Source organism: Hypanus sabinus, chromosome 17, assembly GCF_030144855.1.
Source record: "Hypanus sabinus isolate sHypSab1 chromosome 17, sHypSab1.hap1, whole genome shotgun sequence".
Lineage (NCBI taxonomy): Eukaryota > Metazoa > Chordata > Chondrichthyes > Myliobatiformes > Dasyatidae > Hypanus > Hypanus sabinus.
Window position 1 is genome coordinate 35,265,766 of NC_082722.1, and position 26,595 is coordinate 35,292,360.

Below are 26,595 nucleotides of genomic sequence, written 5' to 3' on the forward strand. Positions count from 1 at the left end.
ATCAGGTTGACTCACACCTGCCAATGCAGTCGTATTCAGTAGGGATGGATCGATGCTTCGGGGAGTGACCGGGAAGGATAATGTGTTTTTTACCTCTCTGAACTCACAGAAGCATTTCCCAAACGATGTTTGCATTGCGATGATTGCAGAATGTAAATACTCCAAATTTATCATGTCGTGAGCTTGTTTGAACTCTCTCAAATTGGGGAAGTGAGACAATGTGCCTTTCTGTAAATCTCTGGCAAGCACTGTCAACTTGCGCTCGAATGCCAAAACATCCTCCAACATGTGCAGGGCTGTGCGTTCTTTCCCCTGAAGAGCTGTGTTCAGCTGTGTCTACCATGAAGTGTAGCTTTTACAGGCACTCTGGCTGATCCAGCTCAGGAAAGGTGAGACCTTTGCTGCCCAGGAAAGTTTTCACTTCTTCCAGACACACGACAAAGCGTTTCAGCACCTCCCCTCTTGACAGCCACCGGACTTTGTTGTGCAGCATGAGATCAGAATATGCGCTTTCCAGCTCATCCAGTAACAAACGGAATTGACGGTGATTTAAACTTTTTGCCATTATTTTATTGACAATCTGAATGACAACATCCATTACTTCTGTGCATTCGGGAGGAAATGTTTGAGCGCACAGTGCCTCTTGGTGCAAGATGCAGTGAAAAGTCAGCAGCTTTCTGTCCAGCGACTTCTGCAGTAAAGCCACAAATTCCTTGTGCGCTCCTGTCATACTTGGTGCCCCATCAGTAGCTACTGACACCAGGTAGGTGGTCTTTATTACTTTGGCTCTTAAACAATTCAAGACAGCCTCACAGATGTCCTCCCCCCGTGTTTGGCCTTTTAGAGGTATCAACTCAATCATTTCTTCCTGTGGCCCGGCAAAGTTTACATACCGGCAGAACAGCGCTATTTGTTCAATATCACCTTTGTCTTTAGACTCGTCACAGGCAATCGAGTAGGCCACAGCTGAATTGATGTCTTTAATTTACTGTCTTGTGATGTCTTCTGCCATTTTTATGGTTCTGTCTTTGACAGTCTTTGCAGAGAGGGGCATATCCCTGATATTCTGCACAATTTCACTCTTGTTTTTAAAGTCCGTGAATAGATGTTCTGAAATCTTAATGAAAGATTCTTTTATATATTCACCATCTGTAAACTGCTTCCCGTGCCTGACTATTTCCTGAGCGGCAACAAAACTAGCATATGTCGTTGATTTTCCAGACATCATCCACTTCTTGAAATGATTTTTGCTCAGATCAACCTTCTGCATCAGTTCCGAAACGGCTTTTTTTCCCTCATCTCCATCCGGATATTTTTGAGCAAAGGCTGCGTGTTTATTCTGGGAATGTCTTGCGACTTTTGACTTTTTGTTGTTTGCTAGTTTCTCATTGCATATTAAGCATACCGGTAAACTAGTCTAGTCAGCAGTGAAAGCAAATGAATCTGCCCACGTATCATTAAACGTTCTGTTTTCTTCAGTCACTTTTCTTTTTTTAGAATTCTCCATAGTTAGCCTACCTTGGATCGAAAAATTAAAGAAATTGCGCACTGGCGGGTGTCAGGCATTGGCAGTGGTGACGTGTATTAATAGCGACAAAAAACACGTTTTATTTAGATTGTACAAGATCACCATAATCTTCAAATTTAGAATTACATTTCAAAAACTAACAAGCTAACATAAAATACATTTTAATTAAATACTCATCATTTACCTTCCAAAGCCATAGGGAGCCGCAGCACAGAGGTGAAAGAGCCACATATGGCTCTGGAGCCGCGGGTTGCCGACCCCTGGACTAGGGAGTCATGAAGAGAATGCTCCTTGCAAAATGCTGAAAGAGGAGAAAGTGCAATATGTGACTGGTGCTGGTACCTCTTTGAAGGTGGTGGAAATTGCAGAGGTAGGTGGGGTAAAAGAAAAGGACCAGGGGAGTTCTAGTCTTGTTTTGTCCCAGAGGAGCAAGTTTAAGCACATAGATGTGGGAAAAAAATCAAGGGCTTTATTATCAACAGCAGAGGGAAAGCCACATTAAGTAAGAAGGACATTAGTAAAAATTGTATGGGAAGTCTCATTGCTGAAGCAAATATAATGGTGTTGGAGGAACTTGGCTTGCAGGAGCCAGGGAGAGGCAAAAAGTAGTGAAGATAGCTGGGGAATTGTTAGGCTTATAGCAGATGTTACTTAATGAGATCCAGAAAAAAAGGGATTCGTCAGAATGTGACTATGTCAAAGTGAGAATAAGAAGTTGGTAACAAAAGTAAATAGAGTTCTGTTTGAGTAAAGGAAGCAATACCACAATCAGCCTGGGTATTGTATTCTGTATTTTGAAAGTATTTACCAAGTCATGTTGATGTTGTTCTGAACTGTGCCCAAATAATGCTTGATGGGGTCTTGGTATTTTTCTTAATCTACGTCATGCTAAAAAAGTTATCTTGGATTTTGTTTACATGTTGTTTACTGGAAACTGTAACAGTCAAATGGTTTTTATTTATTTGATTTTTATTTCGAGATACACCGTGGAACAGGATCTTCTGGCCCAACAAACCGCACTACCCAGCAACCTACCTATTTAACCCTTGGCTAATCACAGGAGAATTTACAATAACCAAATAATTTATTAACCAGTACAACTTTGAAATGTGGGAGGAAACTGGAGCACCCAGAGGAAACCCACGTATTTCACAGGGACGACATATAAAATCCTAACATTTGGTGTCCAAATTGAACTTTGATTGTTTTAAATCTATTACTTTTTACATATGCAAAACAGTATTTGCCATTGACTGGCACCATTCACACCCCCAAAATTAAATCATATATTTCCAAATTTGAAGATATTGTTCATTATATATTGCCATGAAATTATAACGAATTGATAGTCTCAAATTTCATTAGCTCTGTTAATTTACTTCTGTAGGGAACCCCTATGTGCAAAAGGGATAGGAGGCCAACAAGGGAAAAATGCAAAATGAGCTGGCAGAGGGTTGCAGACCACATCTGCTAGTTATGCAGTTCTTGGAGCAATAGATTGAATGTGAAAGTAACATAATTACATAACTAGACAGCATATATCAAGTTGAGAGCTCCTGCAATGTTACCTGCTCTTCAATTATTCTTTCATCAACTAACATTGTTAAACACTCACCCCAAAATCAGAGATGACAAACCAAAACACATCTTTCCAAGCACTCTGACATCAATAAACGTGCCAAAATCATAGAAACAGACAGCCAAACAAACAGGTTTGATCAGTCAATTAGGGAAAACTTGTATAGTCACTCAACAAGGCCTTTAGACTCACTCCTATATGTTCCTGTACGGCCTTCTCTTCATCTTGTTCTTGCAGTCCCTTGGATAATTGTTCTCCTCTGCTAATGGCTACGTGGAGGTGTAGCAAACAATTAAAAAAGATTAAAACTTGTTAGTGAAAAAGAGTAAAGTTGACATTTCAGGCTGAGACGCCAATTGTTTACTGTTTTCCATAGATGCTGCCTGATCTGCTGGGGTCCTCTAGCATTTTGTGTAGGTTACAGCATCAACAAATTCTCTCGTGTTTGTGGAAATCTGTTTGGTGACTTCTGATGGTACCTTTGATTGTTGCAGACAGAAGGATTTCAAATAGATGGCAACAGCAGTGTAACCTTAGCCCTTGGCTTTCACTGCAGTGATAGTTATTTGAGAGCTTGCAGTCAGTTCTCACAAGTTATGAAGCTTGGGATAGCCTTTTATAATCTAAGATCCACCTATTAGGATCCACATACCTGCTACCGCACAGGACTGAAAGAAGCTTGAGAGTGTTGTAAATTTATTCAGCTCCATCTTGGGTACCAGCCCACACAGTACCCAGGACATCTTTAGGGAGCGGTGTCTCGGAAAGGCAGCGTCCATTATTAAGGACCTCCAGTACCCAGGGCATGCCCTTTTCTCACTGTTACCAAGGCCGTGCCCAAGGTCACCCAAGGAAGAGGTACAAGGACAACCTCAAGTCAAACCTCCAGTGGGCCAAACTCCAGCCCCGCGATCTCGAACACACTGCTGCTGATCGGTCCAAGTGGTGCAATCTATGCTCCAAGACATCAAACAACTTCCAAGTCAACTGGCGCATGCAGCGCCTCAAGGCGAGTCAAGAAAGACACAGGAAGGCGTCTGCTCCTGCCCCAACAGGCAGTGCTCCTTGCCCCATCTGCAATCATATCTGCGCTTCGGACTTCAGCCTCAGAAGTCACATGCGTGCCCATAGACGTTGACTGCGCAACACATTCGTCTTCCTCGGACTTCAAGAGACTACTATTACACCATCAGGGAGGCGGTGCAGAAGCCTGAAGGCACACACTCAACAATTCAGGAACAGCTACTTCCCCTCTGCCATCTGATTCTTAAATGGACATCGAACCCTTAGACGCTACCTCACTTTTAAAAAATATATAGCATTTCTGATATTTTACATGATTTTTAATCTATTCAGTATACATATACTGTAATTTATTTATTTATTATTATTTTATTTTGTTTTTTTTCATATATGTTATGTATTGCATTGAACTGCTACTGCTAAGTTAACAAATTTCATGTCACATGCTGATGATAATAAATCTGATTCTGAAAAGATGTTTAAGATTGGTAGGTACTATAAATTAGACATCTCCAATGGCAACAAGGGAAGATTTTCTCAACCTCAGAAATTATGGCACAGTAAGATGCCTTTGCATCCAAATCAAGTGACTGAAACATTGAGGAACAAAGGACAAGGAGTAATTCACGAGCAGGAGAGAAGCCAAAAGCTGAAGAAGAATAGGCCTATCACTATCCACACCTTGAGAAGCTCTTAATGCTGGTAAAGGCACGTGTTCATCCAGGCCCCTCTTAGTTTCTCTCAGCATATGAATTGCTTTTCCTTGAGTACAGTTTGTTTCTTTCCAGTGATCACACAACACAAAGCAGCCATGGTTGCCTGGACCCATCCTGAAGCTGAGTATATTGTAGTTGCGTTCTGGTAAAGTAGGTCAACCAGATACGAGCCTGGACTTATGTCGGCAAAATTCCACAAATATCAATGATGAAAGCTTTTGTAAACATTAACCTTCAGAGGTAGCTCGTTTGAAATATCAAAATGAGAACATCAGGTACAGTAGGCTCTTTTGAGGAGCAGTCAGTGAACATGAACACTTATATGCTACTTCACTTGGTGTGCTTGATCTTGCCTATGGTGCCTATCCTTCACCTTCAAATCAGTAGAACCAATGAATGCATCAGTTTGCTGTTTAAAGTGTTCAAATACTAATATTGAGTGTTCTTTGTTCAACAGAAGCATGCTACAGCAATTGTCTGGCAGCCTTGTCTGCATGCTACAGCAGATTACTAATGTTGTAACTGAAAGTTAGATGACCCAGTCCCATAACTGATATGTGATCATGTTGAGAATTGAAGGCAATATTATTTACTTTCACTTTAAAATACTTAAAATCAAAGAGACATGGAGAGCAAGATTGCTAAATATGCAACTCATGCTGAAAACCAAGCTAAGCACACTTCCTTATGAGAAGTACCCAGTCAAACTTCTAGAGTAACACACATAAAATGCTGGAGAAACTCAGCATGTCAGACAACATCCTTGGAAAAGAATAAACAGTTGATGTTTTGGGCTGAGACCTTTCTTCAGGACTGAGAAGGAAGGGGGAAGATCCCCCAATAAATAGTGGGGGGAGGTGAAAGAGGTTAGCTGGAAGTGAAGCCAGGTGTGTGGGAAAAGTTAAGGGCTGGAGAAAAAAGAATCTGATATGAGTGGAGAGTGGACAACAGGAGAAAGGGAAGGAGGACACGACCCGGGGGAATTAATACGCAGGTGAGAAGTGAATGCTCAGAATGGGGAATAGAGGAAGGGATGGTGGGTAGAATTGGTTCACCGGAAGGAGAAATCGATACTTATGCTATCAGGTTGGAGGGTACCTAGATGGAATATACATAAAACAACCCCAAAATGATTTTCATCTGATATTACACTAGAATAAGAACATAGGAGCAGGAATAGGTCACCTGCCTATCGAGCCTGCTCCGCTATTTAATAAGATTATGGCTGATCTGACCATGGACACATCTCTGCCTACCTGCTTTTCCCCATAATCCTTAATTCCCCTACTATGCAAAAATCTATCCAACATTATCTTAAATATATTTACTGAGGTAGTATCCACTGCTTCATTGGGCAGAGAATTCCACAGATTCACCACTCTTTGGGAAAAGCAGCTCCTCCTCATCTCCATCCTAAATGTACTCCCCTGAATCTTGATGTGATGCCTCCTAGTTCTAGTCTCACCCAGCAATGGAAACAACTTTCCTACCTCTATCTTATCTATCCCTTTCATAAGTTTATATGTTTCTATAAGATCTCCTCTCATCCTTTTGAATTCTAGTGAGTATAGTCCCTGGTGATTCAATCTCTCCTCATAGTCTAACCCCCCTCATCTCTGGAATCTCCTCTGCACCACCTTCAAAGCCAGTGCATCCTCCCTCAAGTAAAGAGACTAGAACTGCACACAGTACTCCAGATGCAGCCTCACCAGTACCCTGTACAGCTGCAGCACAACCTCCCTGCTCTTAAATTCAATCCTCTAGCAAAAAAGGCCAACATCCCATTTGTCTTCTTGATAGCCTACTGCAGCTGCCAACCAACCTTTTGATTCGTGCACAAACACTCCCAAGTCCTTCTGCACAGCAGCATGCTGCAATATTTTACCATTTAAATAACAACATTGTGTTCCATTTTCCCTTCCGGAGTGGATGACCTGACATTTACCAACATTGTACTGCCAGACCTTTGCCCACTCATGTAACCTATCTATATCTCTCCGTATCGTCTGCACAACTTGCTTTTCCACTCAATTTAATATCAACTTAGTGAAGTTGAATGAAGTTATCTCCTCTGGTTCAGAAGGCTGATAGTTGAGAGACAGTAACTGGTTCTGAACCTGGAGGTGTGAGTCCTCAGGATCCTGTACCTTCTTCCTGATGGTTGGGGTCCCTGATGATGGATGCTGCTTTTCTGTGATGACCCTCCATATAGAAATAGCCAAAGGTGGGGAAGTATTTACCCATGATGGACTAGGCCTTATCTACGACTTTTTGTAGGATCAAGGGCATTGGTGTTTCCATAACAGATAGTGAAGCAGCCAGTTAGTGTACTCTCCACCACACCTGTAGAAGTTTGTCAGTTTTAGATGCAAAGACAAATCTTCACAAACTTCTAAGGAAGTAGAGGTACTGCATGTGATTGCACTTAGGTGCTAGGCCCAGCACAGATCCTCTGAAATGATCACTGAGGAATTTAAACTCATTGATCCTCTCCACCTCTGATATTCCACTAAGGACTGGCTTATGGACCTCTGGTTTCCTCCTCCTGAGGTCACTGTTACTATGTTACTAACTTCTGCATTTAGATTCAAGCCATATTCTCAAGATCCAAATTAACTTTAGTTTTTTCACTTTTAATATTTTAATGTGCAACTAGAAGCAAGACTATTGCATGTATGCTGAGGATAGTTATGGGTTGGTTAAGTAGTATAGTCAGTACACCATTTAGAATTGTGGATGATTACAAAGAAATAAGTGAATAGCACAATTCTAATAGTTCTATTACAAATATACTAATATAACATTTATCCATACACATTGATGTGATTGCATATCTGACTAGACATAAATGTACACAAAACAATTCTGTATACAATCTTACTGTTTGGGCAATGTCCTCCCACATTTCCCTTCCTTATTGCTTGTTCATAGCAACAGAGACGCAACATAAAAATTTTTATTTCCTCATGTTGTGAGATGGATGTAAGAAATAAAATTCTAATTCTGTTATATTTACATAATAGATCAATGATTTGGATGATGGAATTGATGGCTTTGTTGCAAAGTTTGCAGATGATATGAAGTATAGGTGGAGGGGGAGGTAGTTTTGTGGAAGTAAAGAGACTACACAAGGACTTCGACAGATTAGAAGAATGGGCAAAGAAATGGCAGATGGAATACAGTGTCGGGAAGTGCATGGTCATGCATTTTGGTAGAAGAAATGAAATGAAGTGACTATTTTCTAAATGGAGAGAAAATCCAAAAAAACTAAGTTGCAAAGGGAGTTGGGAGTTCTTGTGCAAGATTCCCTAAAGGTTCATTTACAAGTTGAGATTGTGGTGAAGAAGGCAAATGCAATGCTAGCACTCATTTCAAAAGGACTAGAATATAAAAGCAAGGATGTAATCTTGAGACTTTATAAAGCACTGGAGAGGTCTCATTTCGAATATTGTGAGCAGTTTTGGGCCCCTTATTTAAAAAGAATATGCTGAAACTGGAGAGGATTCAAAGGAGTTTCATGAAAATGATTCCAGGATTAAATGGCTTGTCATATGAAGAGCGATTGATGGGTCTCTGCCTATATTCACTGGAATCTGCACCTGGAATTCAGAAGAATGAGGGGTGACCTCATTGAAACATATTCAATGGTGTAAGTTCTTGATAGAGTGGATGTGGAGAGGATGGTTCCTATAGTGTTCTCCATCTCCCTTTGTGGCCAACAAGTCAAAAAGTTTGCCCACCCCTGGACTACACTATCCTTTATGATTAAGATATTCAGTAGTTCACAAAGAAAAGGAGATTTTAGTCCTTAAAATCTCCTTTAAATATACGGCTTGCATTGTTTTTTTCTGACAGTAGAAAGTAGACACTACACTGCTTGAATGTTTTACCATTCAAATCAAACATTTCTATATTGAAGCATACTTGGGTTCTTCATCCTTCCATCCATGTGGGCTTTACTCATGTGTGAGACAAGGCTGTTAAATATTTTATAGTACAGTTTGCAGTAGAGTGTAAGATGACCAGTGAATAGTCTCAGGTTATATTTCTTGACAATATATCAGTAACACATGGAAAAAGAATGTTATAATTCTTGGCATGAATTTTCTGTTATTACATGTATCAGACTGGTTCCAAAAATAGTATATTGAAACTATTCATCTTTTTAATTTATTTTACTGTATTCTGATACACCCTCCTTTCCATTGGGAGGGAGGCGAATAGATGCTACTGGAAAAAAAATCAATACCTTTCTATGGGAAAGAATCTGTTTAAAGATCAAACCAATAAACACTAAATCACTGATCCTCTCCCTTCCAAATATTGGTATTTATAAAGTAAATCTTAATATATGTTAAGAGGCATGTTAGCAAACTGAAAAGACCTAAAATTAAGAAACTTTAATCATCTACTGTACATTGATTGTTCAGAAGGAATTATACACTCAGTGGCTACTTTATTTGATATCTTCTGTACTTAATAAAGTGTATATTTATGGTCTCCTGTTGCTGTAGCCTATCCACTTCAAGGTTCAACATGTTAAGTGTTCAGAGATGTTCTTCCCCACACCACTGTTGTAGCACGTGGATATTTCAGTTACTGTCAGCTTGAACCAGTGAGGCCATTATCCTCTGACCTCTCTCATTAACAATGTGTTTTGCCCACAGAACCGCCGCTCATTGATGTGTTTGTTTCTCACACCATTCTCTGTAAACTCTAGAGTCTGCTGTGCATGAAAATCCCAAGAGATCAGCAGTTTCTGAGACACTGAAACCATCCTGTCTGGCATCAACAATCATTCCACAGTCAATGTCACTCAGATCACATTTCTTCCCCATTCTGATGTTTGGTCTGAACTTGACAATGCTTGCGTGCTTTTATGTACTGATTTGCTGACACATGATTGGCTGATTAGATATTTGTATTAATGAGGCATAGCAGTGTACCAAATAAAGTAGCCACTGAAATATGCTATACATACATAAAACATGTATTGTGCAAACAAAGGGACTTGAAATACTAGTAATAAAAATAACATCAGTTTAACAAATCTGACAGGTTTAGCATAGAATTGGTACTGATGGTATGAAATTCAAGACAAATTACCTTTTAAAATTATTTGAACTTCGGCTTTACCTATCAAGCAGAAAAGGTTACAGTACTGTGTTGTCTTCTTTAAATATACAAATGATTCCTGAACATGTTAAGCTTCTTTTTTCTCAATAATTAATATCTAACTGCAATAGTACGTGAAGTTGTACCTCACAGAATTATAGTCATATAGAAATTGGCCCTTTAGGTCACCATGTCAATGCCTATCTACACAAGTCCTATTTTCCAGTATGTCTGTGAAGGTTCTCAGTCATCCAGGTCATTGTATATCAACGCATTTTGTGTTTTTACTTATTTCCAGCATCTGCAGATTCACTCGTGTTGCAACTGGACTTGCTGTGTTGTCTAGAAGACATTTTGCCACTCATCTGAGAGGCTTCTTCAGTTCTGATCCATGGTGGTTAATTTCTGGCTTTTAAACACTGAGTTGTTCAAAGGTATAGTCATCACATGAGGGTTGTTAAGAGTTGTAGAGGTAATGAGAGGCTGAATGGAGGTGTGAACTGCCGTGAAGACTTGCTGAAGTAGAGATGTTAGCAATAGGTGGTGTTGAATCCTTTACTGACTTAAAATACAATGACTCACAACACCGAGTGAAGAAATTCAGAGTTCAGGAGAAAGAGGGGGATCTAATAGAAACATTCCGAATGTTAAAAGGCTGGAACAGATTAGATATGGCAAAATTAGGCTATGTCCACACTAGACGAGATAAATCCATAACCAAAGCTTTTTCTCTTCGTTTTGACCCTCCATCCACACTAAAATGACATTTTCATCCCCCAAAAACGGAGCTTTTCTAAAACACCCTCCGGAGTGTGTCACTTTGAAAACGCCAGATTGGCTAGAGCAGTGTGGATGGGATAACTGGAGAAATCAAAAAACGCTGTCTTGATGTGCCGGAACAGATGGTGACGGCAGTGCACCATTTCATTGGTTTCTTGAACGCAACCTAACAATTTCAGAACAGACGGCAATGAGACTGAAGCCAGAAGAGTTAGAAATGTACTCACCAAATACTTTGACCGATAACTTACTGAATAAATAAGTACATTCATTTGCCCTCTTTTCTGTCCTTGCTCGTATGAAGGTGGTTTACCTATTTATGCAAGTACTTCTCTGACAATAGACGTGTAACAGCCTAATGTAACATTGTATGGAAATACAAGATAATACTGATGCAGCCATGTTTCATACATTTAACAAGGTGCTTTATTAATGCAACAGAGTTAGTCAGTTTTTCAATGTTCGTCATCAGCCAGGTCATACTGTCCACAAACTCCCTGTCAGTTGCCTCCATACGCTTCAGTATTTGTTTTTTTTTAGTTTTAAGTCCTCCTGCGCAAGAGCAAACAGCTGTCCGTTGTTTAAGTTTTTTTAGTCTGTAACTGAACAAACGCGCACCAAGTCTTTCATGGCGAGATTCAACACCAAACATGTCGCTTGTTTTTGGTTGATGTGTCCTGCGCTTGCGCAGTAGGAGGAGACTCACCCAAATATCCGTTTTAATGTGGACAGAAGTATTTTCAAAAACGCTTAGTGTGGATGCCTATCATTTTTACGCAAAACCAGCGTTTTCAAAGTTATCCGTCTAATGTGGACGTAGCCTTATTTCCCATGGTAGGGGAGTCTAGGACAAGAGGGCATGACTTCAGGATTGAAGGACGGCCATTTAGAACAGAGATGTGGAGAAATTACTTTAGTCAATGGGTGATAAATCTGTGGAATTTGTTGCCATGAGCAGCCGTGGAGGCCAAGTCATTGGGTGCATTTACTACGTTAATAGATAGGTTCTTGATTAGCCAGGGCATCAAATGGTATGGGGAGAAGGCAGGGGAGTGGGGATGACCGGAAGAATTGGATCAGCCCATGGTTGAACTGTGGAGAAGACTTGATTGGCCGAATGGCCTACTTCTGCTCCTATATCTTATGGTCGTAAATTTCTCCATGTCTCAGTTAGAACAATGTGCACCCCCTCTTTATTCTGAGAATTTGCCTTCTAGTCCTAGTTCTACCTAAAGGAAAGCACCCTCTTGACATTTACACCTACAGCCCTTTAAGAATTTTATAAAAATGAGATCATTTTTTCATTCTTCTGTTCTTCAATTGTACAGGCCTCCATAGCCAGAATCATCCTCGTGAAATTTTTCTGAATTACTTCCCATGATATGGTATTTTTCCTTAAACTGTAGAGTTTTGGTCAGTGAAACCATACATAGAGTACAGATACTGTAGATGTATGCTAATGATTTCACTCATATTTTGAATAGTTATACCAAGACTTTCCTACTTTCATGCTCCAACCTTTTTGATATTAGCTTTCCTGATAACCTTCTGTATCTGCATGCTGGCTTTTCTGTGTTTCATGCATGGTGACCCCCAAACCTTCTTTGTACTACTTTCTTTTGCAGTTTTTCGGCATTTAAGTAATAATCTGATTTTTCACGATTCTGGTATATTAGCTTCAAACCTTCCTAATAGCATCACTGAACAAACTTACAGGGATACTGGTCGCAGTCCTATCTGGATTTAACCTTTCTGTTTTGTACAGTTTCTAACTTTCCTAGAACTAGTCTCATTTCAGGAATTAAAAATGTGCAATGTTCTGCACTCACTGTCTAGACACACCATCCTCCTATTTCAACTCTCATTAGTGAATGGCACTAAAAGTAATTCAGAGATTACTACTTTCGAGGTCCTAATTTTTAAAAACATTTCTCAGCTCCTAACTTCCTCAGTGGTACGACTATGGCCAACAGCTATTCAACGTCCCCTTCCAGAATGTCCTGCAGACAATCTGTGAGCAGGAAGGCCATGAGCCATTCTGGAGTCATGATGTCAGCCTCAGGATTTTTTTATTTAGACATAAAGCACAGTAACAGGCCCTTCTGGCCCAATGAGCTCATGCCACTCAATCACACCCATGTGACCAATTAGCCTGCTAAACTGTACATCTTTGGAATGTGGGAGGAAATAGAGCACCCAGAGGAAACCTAAGCAGTTACAAGGAGAACATACAAACACCTTAATACAGCGACAGAATTAAGCACAGGTAGCTGGCACTGTAATAGCATTGCCCTAATCGCAATGCTGATGTGCTGCCCCTAAAATTAATAAATGTAAACCACTAGTACTTCCTTTTCCCTGCAAACCCTGACCCCATCACTTCTTAAAATACTACCAGTTTATATTGCCCATATCATTCTTCTAAACAAAATGTATCACTTCATTTTTTTTTGCATGAAAAGCATTTGCTTAGAAATTTGAATTAGAAAATTAGAAATTAGAAAAGTAATTGCAAGATAGAGTCCACATTGTAAAACAGATTAAAAACAAGTGTGTAATTGTGTTAGCACAGTTTTCACCTCAAAGAAAGTTCTGAATTATGACTCTCATATTATACAGCTTCTACCACTTTACAGTGTAGCTCTTAGAAATAATTTCCAACCATAAAGTCACTATTCCCATTTCAACACACAGTAGCAGCATTGACATTGCTAAAGTGGGTAAAACTATAGGGGAAAGGTTTCTCTCAACTATCTATCTGTGTTTCTTCCCCCAAGGTCACCTAACTTCCCAGATTCAGCTGCACATATAGAAATATAGGAGCATTAAACACAGGAATATCATCGACTGGCTCAGATTCATGTTATGCATCACTCCAACTTGAACAATACTGAAATCCTTTCATTCTTTTTGGTTCTAAGTCCTCTCCTGGAATTCCTTACCAAACAATAAAGCAGGAGTACCTTCACCGAAAGAACTGCGATGGTTGAAAGCAACAGCTCATCTTTGCATCCCAGTTACAAATATGTCACACACACACATATCACAAATAAATGTGAAAAAAAACCTCCTTGGTGAGTAACAAGGTAAGCCAGGTGAATTTTAGAAATACAATGAGAACCATTGATTTTCAACTAAATCCACATTACCTCTATACTACAGTGGGGAGAGAGGGGAGGGTGTGGGGTTCCTAAAAAGACAAGTTTTTCCTAATTCAATATTGTTTCATCATTGCATGTACCAAGAAAGAAATTGTGTTTATTTATTTACTTTTTCACATAAATTCTGTGTGTGATTTGTGAATACTATACGGGTGAATTTCTGTTACTCAAATGGCCATAAGGTGGGTTTGCCTGTAATACACTTAAAATGTTTTCTTAAAAGATATGTGAAGTAATTTTGCCCTCTAGCAAGTATACAAATAAGGAGAGCTTACACATAATGTTTGCATGCTTAAGTCAGCAGGCTTTTGTTGCTGCACTGATTGACTATAAACTGTTTAAAGCTTCCTCATTAAAGCAAATATGATAAAAACTGCAAATCTCCTGAAAGCAATTATAAGTGCAGTTCAAAACAGTTAATTTTTCTATGATTTTCTGATAAAGCTCTAATTGTATAAGCACCACTTTAATATAATGAAACAAAATATACTGACAACAATGACATGACTGAAAACTCAAGATAAGAATAATGAAAGAGCAGATATAATGCTACACACTGTCATATAAATGAAATATAACCCTCTGGTAACAATGGCACTACTGCACAGAATTTAAGATTGGATGACTTGTTTACAGATTCAAAACTACATTAATATTACATAAGAATACAAGGAGCCAAGAATGAGGAAAAGTCATTCAACTCATCTAGCCTCTGTCGTTTAGGTCCACATTCAGCATGAGTGTAGAAAGCTTTCATCTCCTTTCTGCCTCAGCATCAAGCCAAGATATATTTATTAAAATTTCACAAAATAAGATGAAAGCAATTAATAAAACATGTTTATTACTTCCCCTTAGCACTCTCAAATATTGGTTACCTTTCTCCCCTTTTAAATGTGAGCATCACAAAACATTCACAGGCAATCACGATCCTATCTCATGTTTCTTTGTTCATTATCTGTTTAACTACTGGTACTGGCAAGAGCTCAGGTTCACTGGTAATTTCTATTCTTTTGGAAGATGGCAACTTTCCTAGACAGTCAGATCAGTTGAAATTTAACTTATTTGAAAAATCATTAATGTAAGTTCATTATGCTACATGTGCTGACTGAAAAGTTGTGTGAAAATCCAAAATGAAAAGAACTTACTAAGAACTAAAAAAAAGGCATTCCTGAAAACTCATGAAATGGGTTGTGATTTTTGTTTTAATCTGCAATAAAGGTGAGGCTTAAGTTACTAAATCATCACTAAATTCTTACTTTAAATGTTTTCCTAGAGACCTCCTTTATAATGCAGAGTTTGAGGAAAACTGTGTTTCACACAGGTGCTTCCAACTTTTCAATATGAATTATGTTTGTGATTGGCTCTCTTATGATATGAAAATATCTGTTCAATAAATCATGCAAAGTAGGAAACACATGGAGGGAAATATTTACCTTCTACTTATGTACAGGAAATCATACTTTGTAGTAATTAAAGAGGCTCATAACCTGACTTGTCCACTGTTTGACTGGAGGGCAGGGAGCCTGTCACTAAGATTTCTAACATGAATGCTGTTAATGCTGATCTTGAGCCAAATGGTGACCTCTGAAGGCATGGAAGTTTACCACTTGTAAGATATTCCCCTTCAGGTTTACTGTGAGTGTAAGGATGAGAAATTTATCCTTAGCTGCATATGCTACACATATGACATGCACATTTAGAACAGGAAATGAATTTCAGAAATGTATACAATGCACATACACAATGATTTACACTCTTAACTTCTATTTCCAAGATTAAGTTCATACTCTTTTCATTTTACCTCAAATTTCTGAGGGGACACTGTTGAAAGTATTCAATATAACACTGATAAATGGAATTCAGTTTGTAAACAAATTCCTGATACTAAAATATCATAACCAAGTCCTCCAATTTCCCATTACTTTCCAAAAGCAAAACACAAACACAGATGCTGGAAATATGCCAAATAGAAAAAAGGGGCACCAAGATAGCATAGCAGTTAGCACAACTGTATTACAGCTCCGGGCATTGGAGTTCAGAGTTCAATTCTGGCACAACCTGTAAGAAGTTTGTTCATCCTTCCCATGAGTTCTCTGGTTTCCTCCCACAGTCCAAAGACGTACTGGTTGGTAAGTTAAAAGATCTTTGTAAAATTGCCTTATGATTAAGCTAGGACTAAATAGATCGTTTGCTGAGCAGCGTGCTTTGTTGAGCTGGAAGGGCTGGTTCCAAGCTGTATCTCTAAGAATTTTTTTTAATGCTGGATATATCCAGCTGGTCAGGCAGCAACTGCAGAGGTAAAAGAAAACAAAGATGGCATTTCAGGTTAATGTCAGATGTTGCCTGACCTCTTAGCCTTTGGAGTATTTTGTGTTTAATTTCCCATTGCGCTGTTAGAAAATCTGTACTTTATCATGAACTATTGTAGAGCATTTAACACAACATATTTATCTGTAAAAATTGCATAATACTGCAGATAAGAACATAAGTGTTCCAAATATACTCTTTTCATGTAATTAAAAATATATTAAGGTAATCAATGTTTTAATCAGATGTCCTAGTAAAAATATTTTTTCTGTAACAATTTTTCCTGGTGTTTATTACATTTCCAAAACTCTTAGAAAATTGATTTATTTTTTAAATATTCTAGGCTGTTAATCTCACACCATAAATATTATTCATACTGAAGATGAAGTTGACGAGCAGTGAGCTTCTGAAGTCTGAAAGTTATTACTCTTTTCACCCAACTGACAACTAAAAATTGTAAGGCTGCTGTGCTACAGAATTACAGTATATTCTTTAACAATCACATTCCTAATGATCTTCTCCTCTTGTCTGCCCTTTAAGAAAAGGCACAAAACCAAACTCTGCATTAGTCATTGGAAAGATTTTGACTGATTATTTAAACATATTTCTTGTGTATTTGTAATTGACTATGTATGTTAAATGTTACAACCAAATTCAAATGCAATCTTGCACCTACTATAACATTCAAGAGTGTAAATCTTAACCATTTTAAATTGCTAACATGGTCACAAAGACAAGCTCTGGAAAATATTGGCCTAGAGTCTCCTGCCAGCAGTGAACCACAGGTTTTTGGCACTAATCTAAGAAAAAGACCCAAAAAACTCCAAACATGTGTCAATCGGCTACTAAGTATTGGCCCTGATCCTCACCGGCAAAGATGTCCTCTTTGGTGGGAACAACACACACAAAATGCTGGTGGAACACAGCAGGCCAGGCAGCATCAATAGGGAGAAGCACTGTCGACATTTCCGGCCGAGACCCTTCATCAGGACTAACAGAAAGGAGAGGTACTAAGAGATTTTAAAGTAGTGGGGGGAGGAGGAAATGCGAAACGATAGGAGAAGACCTACGCGACTCCCTTGTCCATTCTTCCCCCCCATCCCTTCCCACCGATCTCCCTCCTGGCACTTATCCTTGTAAGCGAAACAAGTGCTACACCTGCCCTTACACTTCCTCCCTCACCACCATTCAGGGCCCCAGACAGTCCTTCCAGGTGAGGCGACACTTCACCTGTGAGTTGGCTGGTGTGGTATACTGCGTCCGGTGCTCCCGGTGTGGCCTTTTATATATTGGTGAGACCCGACGCAGACTGGGAGACCGTTTCGCTGAACACCTACGCTCGGTCCGCCAGAGAAAGCAGGATCTCCCAGTAGACACACATTTTAATTCCACGTCCCATTCCCATTCTGATATGTCTATCCATGGCCTCCTCTACTGTCAGATGAATCCACACTCAGGTTGGAGGAACAACACCTTATATTCCGTCTGGGTAGCCTCCAACTGGATGGCATGAACATTGACTTCTCTAACTTCCGTTAATGCCCCTCCTCCCCTTCTTACCCCATCCCTGACATATTTAGTTGTTTGTTTTTTTCTCTCTCTCTCTGCCCATTGCCCTGCCTGTTCTCCATCTCCCTCTGGTGCTCCCCCCACTTTCTTTCTCCCAAGGCCTCCCGTCCCATGATCCTTTCCCTTCTCCAGCTCTGTATCACTTCCGCCAATCACCTTTCCAGCTCTTAGCTTCATCCCACCCCCTCCGGTCTTCTCCTATCATTTCGCTTTTCCCCCTCCCTCCACTACTTTCAAATCTCTTAAATATCTCTCCTTTCAGTTAGTCCTGATGAAGGGTCTTGGCCCGAAACATCGACAGTGCTTCTCCCTATAGATGCTGCCTGGCCTGCTGTGTTCCACCAACATTTTGTGTGTGTTGCTTGAATTTTTAGCATCTGCAGATTTCCTCGTGTCTGCTCTTTGGTGGAACCAGGGCAAAGCTCATCTAGAAAACAGCAGGGTGAAGAAACATAAATTACCAGTTAGATCAAACTCTTTCATTTTAAAATTCAGAAATAATTAGGAATTAACAATGAACAAATATAAAATTAACACATTTTATGATAAATAAATGCAATAGCCATGGCTAATAGTATTTGCAACTGTTTAAACACAAAGTTGTTTCTGACCACATCTGACTTTCCCTTCACAGCTCCTGGCAGTGAATATCCCAGCATACATTTCATGGTCATACAACAGCATTCATTTATTGGAATTCTTTCCAATTGAATGAATCTCAAAAGATTCATATAAAATGCCTGCAATGTGAAGACAAGTTGAATCACAATACCAGCCCAATAGTCTGTAGTTAAATGTAAACAAAATAAAGTCCACCCTTCTGGAACAGAGACCTTGCTAAGACAACAGAAGGAAATGACACCATCATCTTTACTCTGATGTTTCGGGTCGAAACGTCAACTGTACTCTTTTCCATAGATGTTGCCTGGCCTCTGAGTTCCTCCAGCATTTTGTGTGTGTTGCTCCATCATCAATAGTTCCTTTTTAACAAGAGCTGGTTCCTGAGGTACGGGAAGTGGTTCAGTCTCAACATGCACCTTTATTGTGGAGGGCAATATGGTAAACAAAAAGGCAACCAAGTTAAGGATTTCTGCCTTGAGGATGCCAAGTGTAAAGCCTATCAATCTCGTATATTTCACAGAAAGCACAACAAAGGTTTCATTTAATAAGCTTGCACAAATGCAAACATCATCTGGATACTGCAGATCACTGAGATTTTGATAAGCTTTATTCAGGTGTGTAGTTACGGCTTGTTGACAGTATTCCCTTTAGCTTTGAAGATTAACTGCTTTCCTGCAAGGAGTTTGTTAGAGATGACATGCAATACAACAGTAAGAAAGACTGAGGAAAATACTGGAGCATTAACTTGTTTGAGAATCGTTCTGTTGTAGACCCACCGGTTGAATTCAGTTTGCACGTCATAGTTGCATAAGCATATGAATTTCTATTTCTATGTGTAGCTAAATTTGAGGAGGGAATTTCACTGTCAGCTTCTAGTGATGAGCTCAAGGCTATGGTGAGGCTGAAAAATGCCATTTATAATGGCTAGTTCTGTTTCTCACATTTTTCTTGGAGCTGTCGCAAAATGAAGATCAAGCATATTGTACACATGGATGGACTGAATCCACATTGTACTTCACAGAACTACTCAAAATGATCTTGTAAAAGGAAGGAGGGTTCAGATGCCACTGGCAAGCTCAACTACATTATTTTGGAGGACACATAAGCTCAATGTAAATGGCAGAGGAAGCCCACCTGCTCAAGAACCTCCTATCCACGTATGGCAAGATCTAAGAGCCCTAAATTGGCATCAGAACCTATAAAGTAGGAGTTCCCAACCTGGGGTCTATGGACACCTTGCTTAATGGTATTGGTCCATGACATAAAAAGATTGGGAACCCCTGAAGTAGAGGAATAACGGAAGAACAGAATATCGAGAAATCAAGAAATTTTGTCAATGTCATTAATACTAGCATTCTGGATATAATAAAAAAGTAATTAACTATTGTTAAATTTCCCCAGCTGCCACAAATTCTTGCTTCCAGATCACCAGACCAAGCTTCTAGATTTCTAATCAAGCAAGTTAACCATAACGGCATCTTTCTAGCCCTGAAACAATTTGGAATACAGTTTCATCTTTAAGAAAACTGTCTGAAGCAGGAGTATTCCAGGGAATACAGAAAAGTTGTGGTTAATTTATTAAACTAGAGGCCAGAATTCTGGATGATTGATCCAGGAAAAGAAGCTTGAATTCCACCACAGAAGCTGGGGGATTTAAATTCAACCAATCAAGCAAATCTAGGGTTTAGATAACAAATTGTCTCAGAAATAAAGACTGCAAAACCACCAGATTTCTCCAGAAACCATCTGGCTTACTAATGTGAGGGAAGAAAGTCATGGAGTCAGAGACATACAGCACAGAAACAACCCCTATCAAGTGGAGTTTAATTTGAGAAGCCATGAGATGTTGCACTTTGTAAAGTCAAATGCAAGGAGAAACTATACAGTTAATGGTACAGATAATGGCATCAATACTCAGAGGGATCTATGGGTCAAAGTACATAGCTCCCTGAAAGTGGCATCACAAGTAGATAAAGTGGCAAACAAAGCTAGTAACAAGCTTGCCTTTATCGTTCGAAGCATTGAGTATGAGGGTCAATAAGTCACATCTCAGCCATATAAAACTAAGAACTGTATGAAATTCTGGCTACTCCATTACAAGAAATATGTGGAGGCTCTGCAGAGAATTCAGAAGAGGCTTACCAGTGTGTTATCTGGACTAAATGTAAGGAGAGTTTAGACAAATTTGGATTGTTTTCAGTGGAGCGTCGGAGGCTAAGTGGAGAACTGATAGAAGTTTATAAAATTGTGGAAGGCATAGACGGTCAGAATCTTTTTCCTAGGGTAGAAATGTCAAATATTAAAGGGCACTGGTTCAAGATGAAAGGGAGAAAGCTTAAAGACAATGTGCAGGGAATTTTTTTTTACATAGAGAGGTAGGCGTCTAGAACGCATAGCCCAGGTGGTGATGGAAGCAGATATGGTAGTGGCATTGAAGAAGCTTTTAGAAAGGCACGTGAACATGCAGGGAATGGAGGGATATGAATCACATAAACATAAGGGATTATTTGAATTCGGCATCACGCTCAGCAGACATTGTGGGCTGAACAGTCTGTTCCTGTGCAACATTGTTCGATATTCTATGTATATCAGTCCATATTGACCATCAACACCTATTTAACCTCATCCTGCACTCATCTCATTGAATTGTTTATTCTCAACACATTTCGGTCAACTACCCTTCGGATAGTTGCATATACTGTATATATGCATATATACAGTATATACTGTATATTGCATATACTTGCATATACACTTGCATATACTGTATATGTTTGCTTAATAGATCATAAGTTCTGCATAGAAAATAATGTTTTGCTCATGTCTTTATTGCAGATATACATTATATACAATAGATATTAATAAGCTGCTTCAACAGACTTTTTTTTTACCTTTTCAGGCTATTATAACTGAGCACAAATAATCATTTTGAAGAACATTTATAAATTGCATTTTTCTTGAACACTTAAAAGGTGCTAACACATCGTAAATCTTTTCTTATTCGTTTTACTTTTCTTGTCACATACATGCTGCTACTAGATGCAGTAGCTAAAAATGTTTGCAGTTAAAATGATATCATAAAGGCAGTCGAGTGAGGGAAGACTGAGACAGTTTAATTAAGCTCCTTAGTATAACTTTATCTAAAGCTTCAGGCATCAGGCTCAAAGCAAGTATAAAAGTGTGTGGCACTGAATGACAACAGAAAAAGAAGATACTCTCTACAGCAAGCTTTCTTATTACCCTGGCGTCAGGTTGGCTACAGGTGAATGACAGCAATATAACCATCACAGTAGGAGGGGTAAGCTCAAAGAACAATCATTTATCTTGTATTGATTTCTGGAATCTATGTCATAGGTAAATTCTTTGGGAGAATAACAATGCACTTCTCTCTGTGGGTAGGACAGAAGAGACCAAGTAGTATAAGAGCCTTAAGAGACTTTTCTTTTACTATGTGTTTCATTTTACAAATGTACTGTGGTCAAATTATTTGAAACAACAAAATCAAAACAGTTTTATCAGTATGAGTTAGGGATGGTAAAGGTATCACGTCCTTGCTTTGCTGTAGCATGATTGGAAGTTAAGGGGTCAGAACCAAGCACAATTGGACTATTTGGTTTTATCCCAGGTTACCTTCTTTCTCTCGTAATTGAACTTGCTCAATTCTCTCAGTGATCCTGTCAGTCATAGGCACTGTTTGTCATTACTGCAAAATGCTTCTTGTCATATAATACTGACAGAAGTGCTGCCACAAGATTGAAGAACTCTGAGCACCCAGCATAAGTGTTGCAGAAAATGAGCCCGAGTCCATTTCTCCAGGCACCATGTTCCAGTACAAAATTAATGATGTTCGAAGCTGTGGCCTAGCAGGTGAAAATGTGCTGCAACAATTATTCTAATGCAGGAATACCACAGCACCAAATGTTGCTGTCATGGAATGGTTTAATTACCCTGGCACCCATGCCACTTATAATCACCTGTCATTAGTAACAATGTTCGCATCTGTTTATGCGTTCTGTCAGAAATGCCAGTTTCTCTAAGTCTAAAGAGGAGACAGATTTCTTAATGACAGAATTTGAAGTTAAAGGTCTTCTCATTGCTTCTGACCAGTACAGAATTGAACTGAAGCCAGAAGCTCTCTTTTCATCACAGCTAATTATATATATGATGAAATTCAAACTGCTCTGTTACTTACTGCACTGATTGTTTGGCTCCTCTATCTGATATAGATAGTGTAATTCCCAAAAAGGGAATAAAACAGGTATTTCAAAATTACAAGTCATGCACATTCAGTGATACAGTGGATGAACTTTTCCTTTGGAGTCTAATTGACAAGAAAATGTAACCATGTTCTCATTTATGGAAATGTTGCACAGTGGGATCTAGTGCCTAGGATTTTTATTTCAATTCAGTGTCTTTTTTTTTTACAGTGAATGTACTTATTTATGAAAATAAAAATGTTTAGAATGTTTCACACTATTAACTGCTAGTGTATACACAAACATTTAAAATTTGTTATAACCTGAGTTTGAAGAAATAATCAAGTATCACTGATGTACTTAATTAGCACTGCATTTATCAGTGACATAGAATGAATTATCTTTTGAAGTGCTGTGATTATTTTGGAGGCATCATGGCAGCCTTTCTCACAAACACACATTTAGTTGAATTCTTCAGTATTTTGTTGACATTGGAAAAGAAGGACTTAAGAACTACCTACACTCCTTTCAAAAATTTCTTTCATCACCAAGTTGCCTCAGCAAAACTGAAGCTGGATTGAATATAAGAAATAGGAGCAGGAGTAGGCCTTCCGGCCCATCGAACCTGTCCCACCACTCAATCAGATCATGGTTGATCCGTCCATAAACTCAGCTCCATCTACTTGCCTTTTCCCCATAACCCTTAATTCCCTTACTATGTAAAAACCTATGTATTATATATTCGTCAATCTTGCAAACTAACTGCTCCAGGAAAAACTGCTATATTCTTATTTTAGTAAATACTTTTTTCCCTAATAGCTGAGTGAACTATTAGAAAGTGTAGAAGTACAACCAACCTGTTTATCCAGTTATCTATTACAATATTTTATCGAATAAAATTTGACTACTACTTGGTCAAACAATTAAATTCTTGTTTTTTAACACCATTCTTACTATAGAATATCCTTATATAAAGAATCGATAAAATTACATATTTATTTGTCAGTGTGAGTTGCACAACATGCCCAGAGAAGCTGCAGGAAGTATCAGTATCTCATGGAAAATATCGAGCTTTGTAGTGAAAGTGTACCACTGTTTTCCCATCAGGTTAAGTCACAAAAAAATGTTTCCAAAATGTCCAAGGAAAATCTATAAAAGTTTTCAAGTTTCCTGTAAAAACTCTTTAGTCTTAAAAATGCACTCTCATGTTCACTTTTTTTCCCACAAGATAATTATTAATAGCTTTTTTTTGTCTTTGGTATTTCCCCAGAAATCAGAAGGCAAAAGAATTTAATTTTTATTTGGTATATATCAGCCAAAACTAGTTCTATCATTATTTTGTACTGGAAAATTGTATAGAAAGATGATTAAAGCATGAGGTGCAGGCTAGTGCTTTAATCAGCTCCAGGTTCCCTATTCCAGATGGAACACCCTGGGGCACTCATTACAACCATTAGTATACACGACAATTTTCAAATTTGTTCTTTCAATGTCGCAATATGTGAGTTTGTTAAAAACTCACATACAGTGCTGTTTTTGATTCATGACATGCAATTTTAGATAGTGGGCTTTTTGCAGACATTAATGTTTGATCTTTGAGTCACTTGTGTTGCTTCTTTTTATTAATCCATGTTGCAACGTGAATTAAACATGTTTCGTGGTTTCAACATTTATTCCAAATTAAATTTTCTTCCAGGTTCTTTTAACTAAAACTTAGTGAGGGAAGAACATGTTGTCATGTTGTTTCAATGCTTGGTCTTTGGTAAGAATTGCATAACAGGATAAGCTCTCTTTTTTTATCCTCACATCTTCTTGGGAGGTGCCATTTTATGAAGCCCTGCAGATATCTCACATCAGGTACATAGTAAATCTGTCTGGTTGCTGCAAACAATTTCTCATCTGTGAAAGAAAATTACGAGTGATGTTCATGTGAATTGCTGATGTGTGCAGTAAGCTAGCTTTTCAGCATCACTGCAGATCTGTATATTTATCCGTTTGTCACAAGTGCCAGTCTGTGGCATAGTTTATATAATCAATAGAGCAGAAGAATTGGCAAGTCAATTTGCTTTACCATGAACAATTTAGCTTTTGTTTTACATGTTGTACATATTGTCTTTTGAATACCTTCAAGGATTTTGTTTTTCTACCACGCTTTCTGGCTTTGACATATGCACCAAAATGGATGTGGCAAATTCACTTCCTTCCCAGTTAACTTTATAAATCCATCCAATGAAAAAGTGTAGAACGTCCTTTTCTATACAGTTTTAACATGACAAAGTGGAAAACTGCCCATGTATATCATGTTTTCAGAACATAGAATAAATTCAATAGTGTCTCCTTTCAGTTGTCAGCAAAGCCATGTAGGTGTTTCTGAGTGAAACTTACTAGTTAAGCTATTGAGACTTAGTCATCGATAATCTGCTCATTGATTCGCAGTTCCAGTTTAATTATGACCATGCCACCCAGACCCATCCCATTCATAGAACAAATATAGACCCAAGAGCTGAAGTTCAGAGTTGAGGTGAAAATGACCATCGCTGACACCAAGGCCAAACTTGGAATGGAAGAACTATGGTAAAATGGGAAAACAATCCAATGGTTGGAGCCATATTATACGCAAAAGAAGGTGTTTATGGTTGGAGAGCAATCATAATTTTTCTAAGGTATAATTTTAGATGTTTCAGTGTTCAAACTAAATTAATGATCAAAAGTATGTATATTTTCATGTATAGATTCATTTTCTTTCAGGCATTCACAGTAGAACACAGAAGTACAATAAAATCATTGAAAATCTACACACAAAGACTGTATGCAAAAACAATATGCAAAAGAAGATAAACTGCACAAATTAGTAATAGTTTGTAAATAAACATGAGTTTAGAGTCCTTGAAAGTGAGTCCATAGGTTGTGGAATCAGTTTAGTGTTGAGGTGAGTGAAGTTGTCCACACTGATTCAAGTGCCTGATGATTGAAGGGCAATAACTGTTCCTGAATCTGGCAGTGTGGGACCTAAGGCTCCTGTACCTTCCTCCTGATGTCAGCAGCGAGAAGAGAGCATGGCCTGGATGGTGCAAGTCCCTGTAATAAATGACTATCCCATCACGGCTACTGGGACTACATCCTCAAACTATCAGGGCATTTTTCAACAGAAGGAAGACTTAGAAGCACTTTTATCAGAGGAATTGTAACAACTGAACCCCAGGACAATACGGATAAAATCTTGTCATCCTTTGAATGAATAGTTATTGTTGGTTTGACTTTAATGTTACATTACTCATTTAAATTTACTGTATATGTAATTATTTTATTTTCCTCATTTATTTTAAAATTTTAAACAATTGTTTAATCATCTGTATGAGTACAAACAAGGATCACCTTAATCATTTCCTTCCTGGAACACAAAGTATAACTTTCTAGTATTTCTTTCTACAAATGGAATCATACAACTCCTTACTTTCATCAGTGCCTTTGGATTTTTTTCTGTGTGTGACACATTGCCTGAAACCTAATATATTAAGTATCATCTTATCAGTATAGCATGCATATATGTTCAGTGTGTATGTACCCATGCTCTAGAGATTCAACATTTCTCTTTCAATGTGGTACATATATTGATGTTTCCAGCACTTCCATTCTCAGAATGCATTTCCTAATCATATTAAGTTTTTAAAAAAAACTTTAGCTACAAATTTTTTTATATATTAATTTTTATTTGATTTTTTAAGATAATTACAGAAACAGAATAGTGAAAAAATGATACATATGTATCAGCCCTCCCCCTTCCCCTTAACCCTCCCTCCCTTACATCCCTATCTAAAAAGAGGAAAAAAAAGAAAGAAAGAAGGAAAGAAAGACTGCCTAGATATCAGAAGATCCCCACATGCTCCATGGAATACAAAATAACTTTAATATAAATATTTATTTTTCCCCAAATGACTAATAACTTTATCTTTGGAGCACCTATATATTTAATCCTATTTTTTGTAAATAAGGGTGCCAA

The 26,595-nt window shown here is 38.4% G+C and overlaps 1 protein-coding gene across 4 annotated transcripts in view; it reads right to left on the reverse strand.

Moving 5' to 3' along the window:
• fto (FTO alpha-ketoglutarate dependent dioxygenase) overlaps window positions 1-26,595 on the reverse strand; it is a 342,469-nt gene that overhangs the window by 168,257 nt on the left and 147,617 nt on the right. The gene's annotated exons all lie outside the window — the stretch shown is intronic.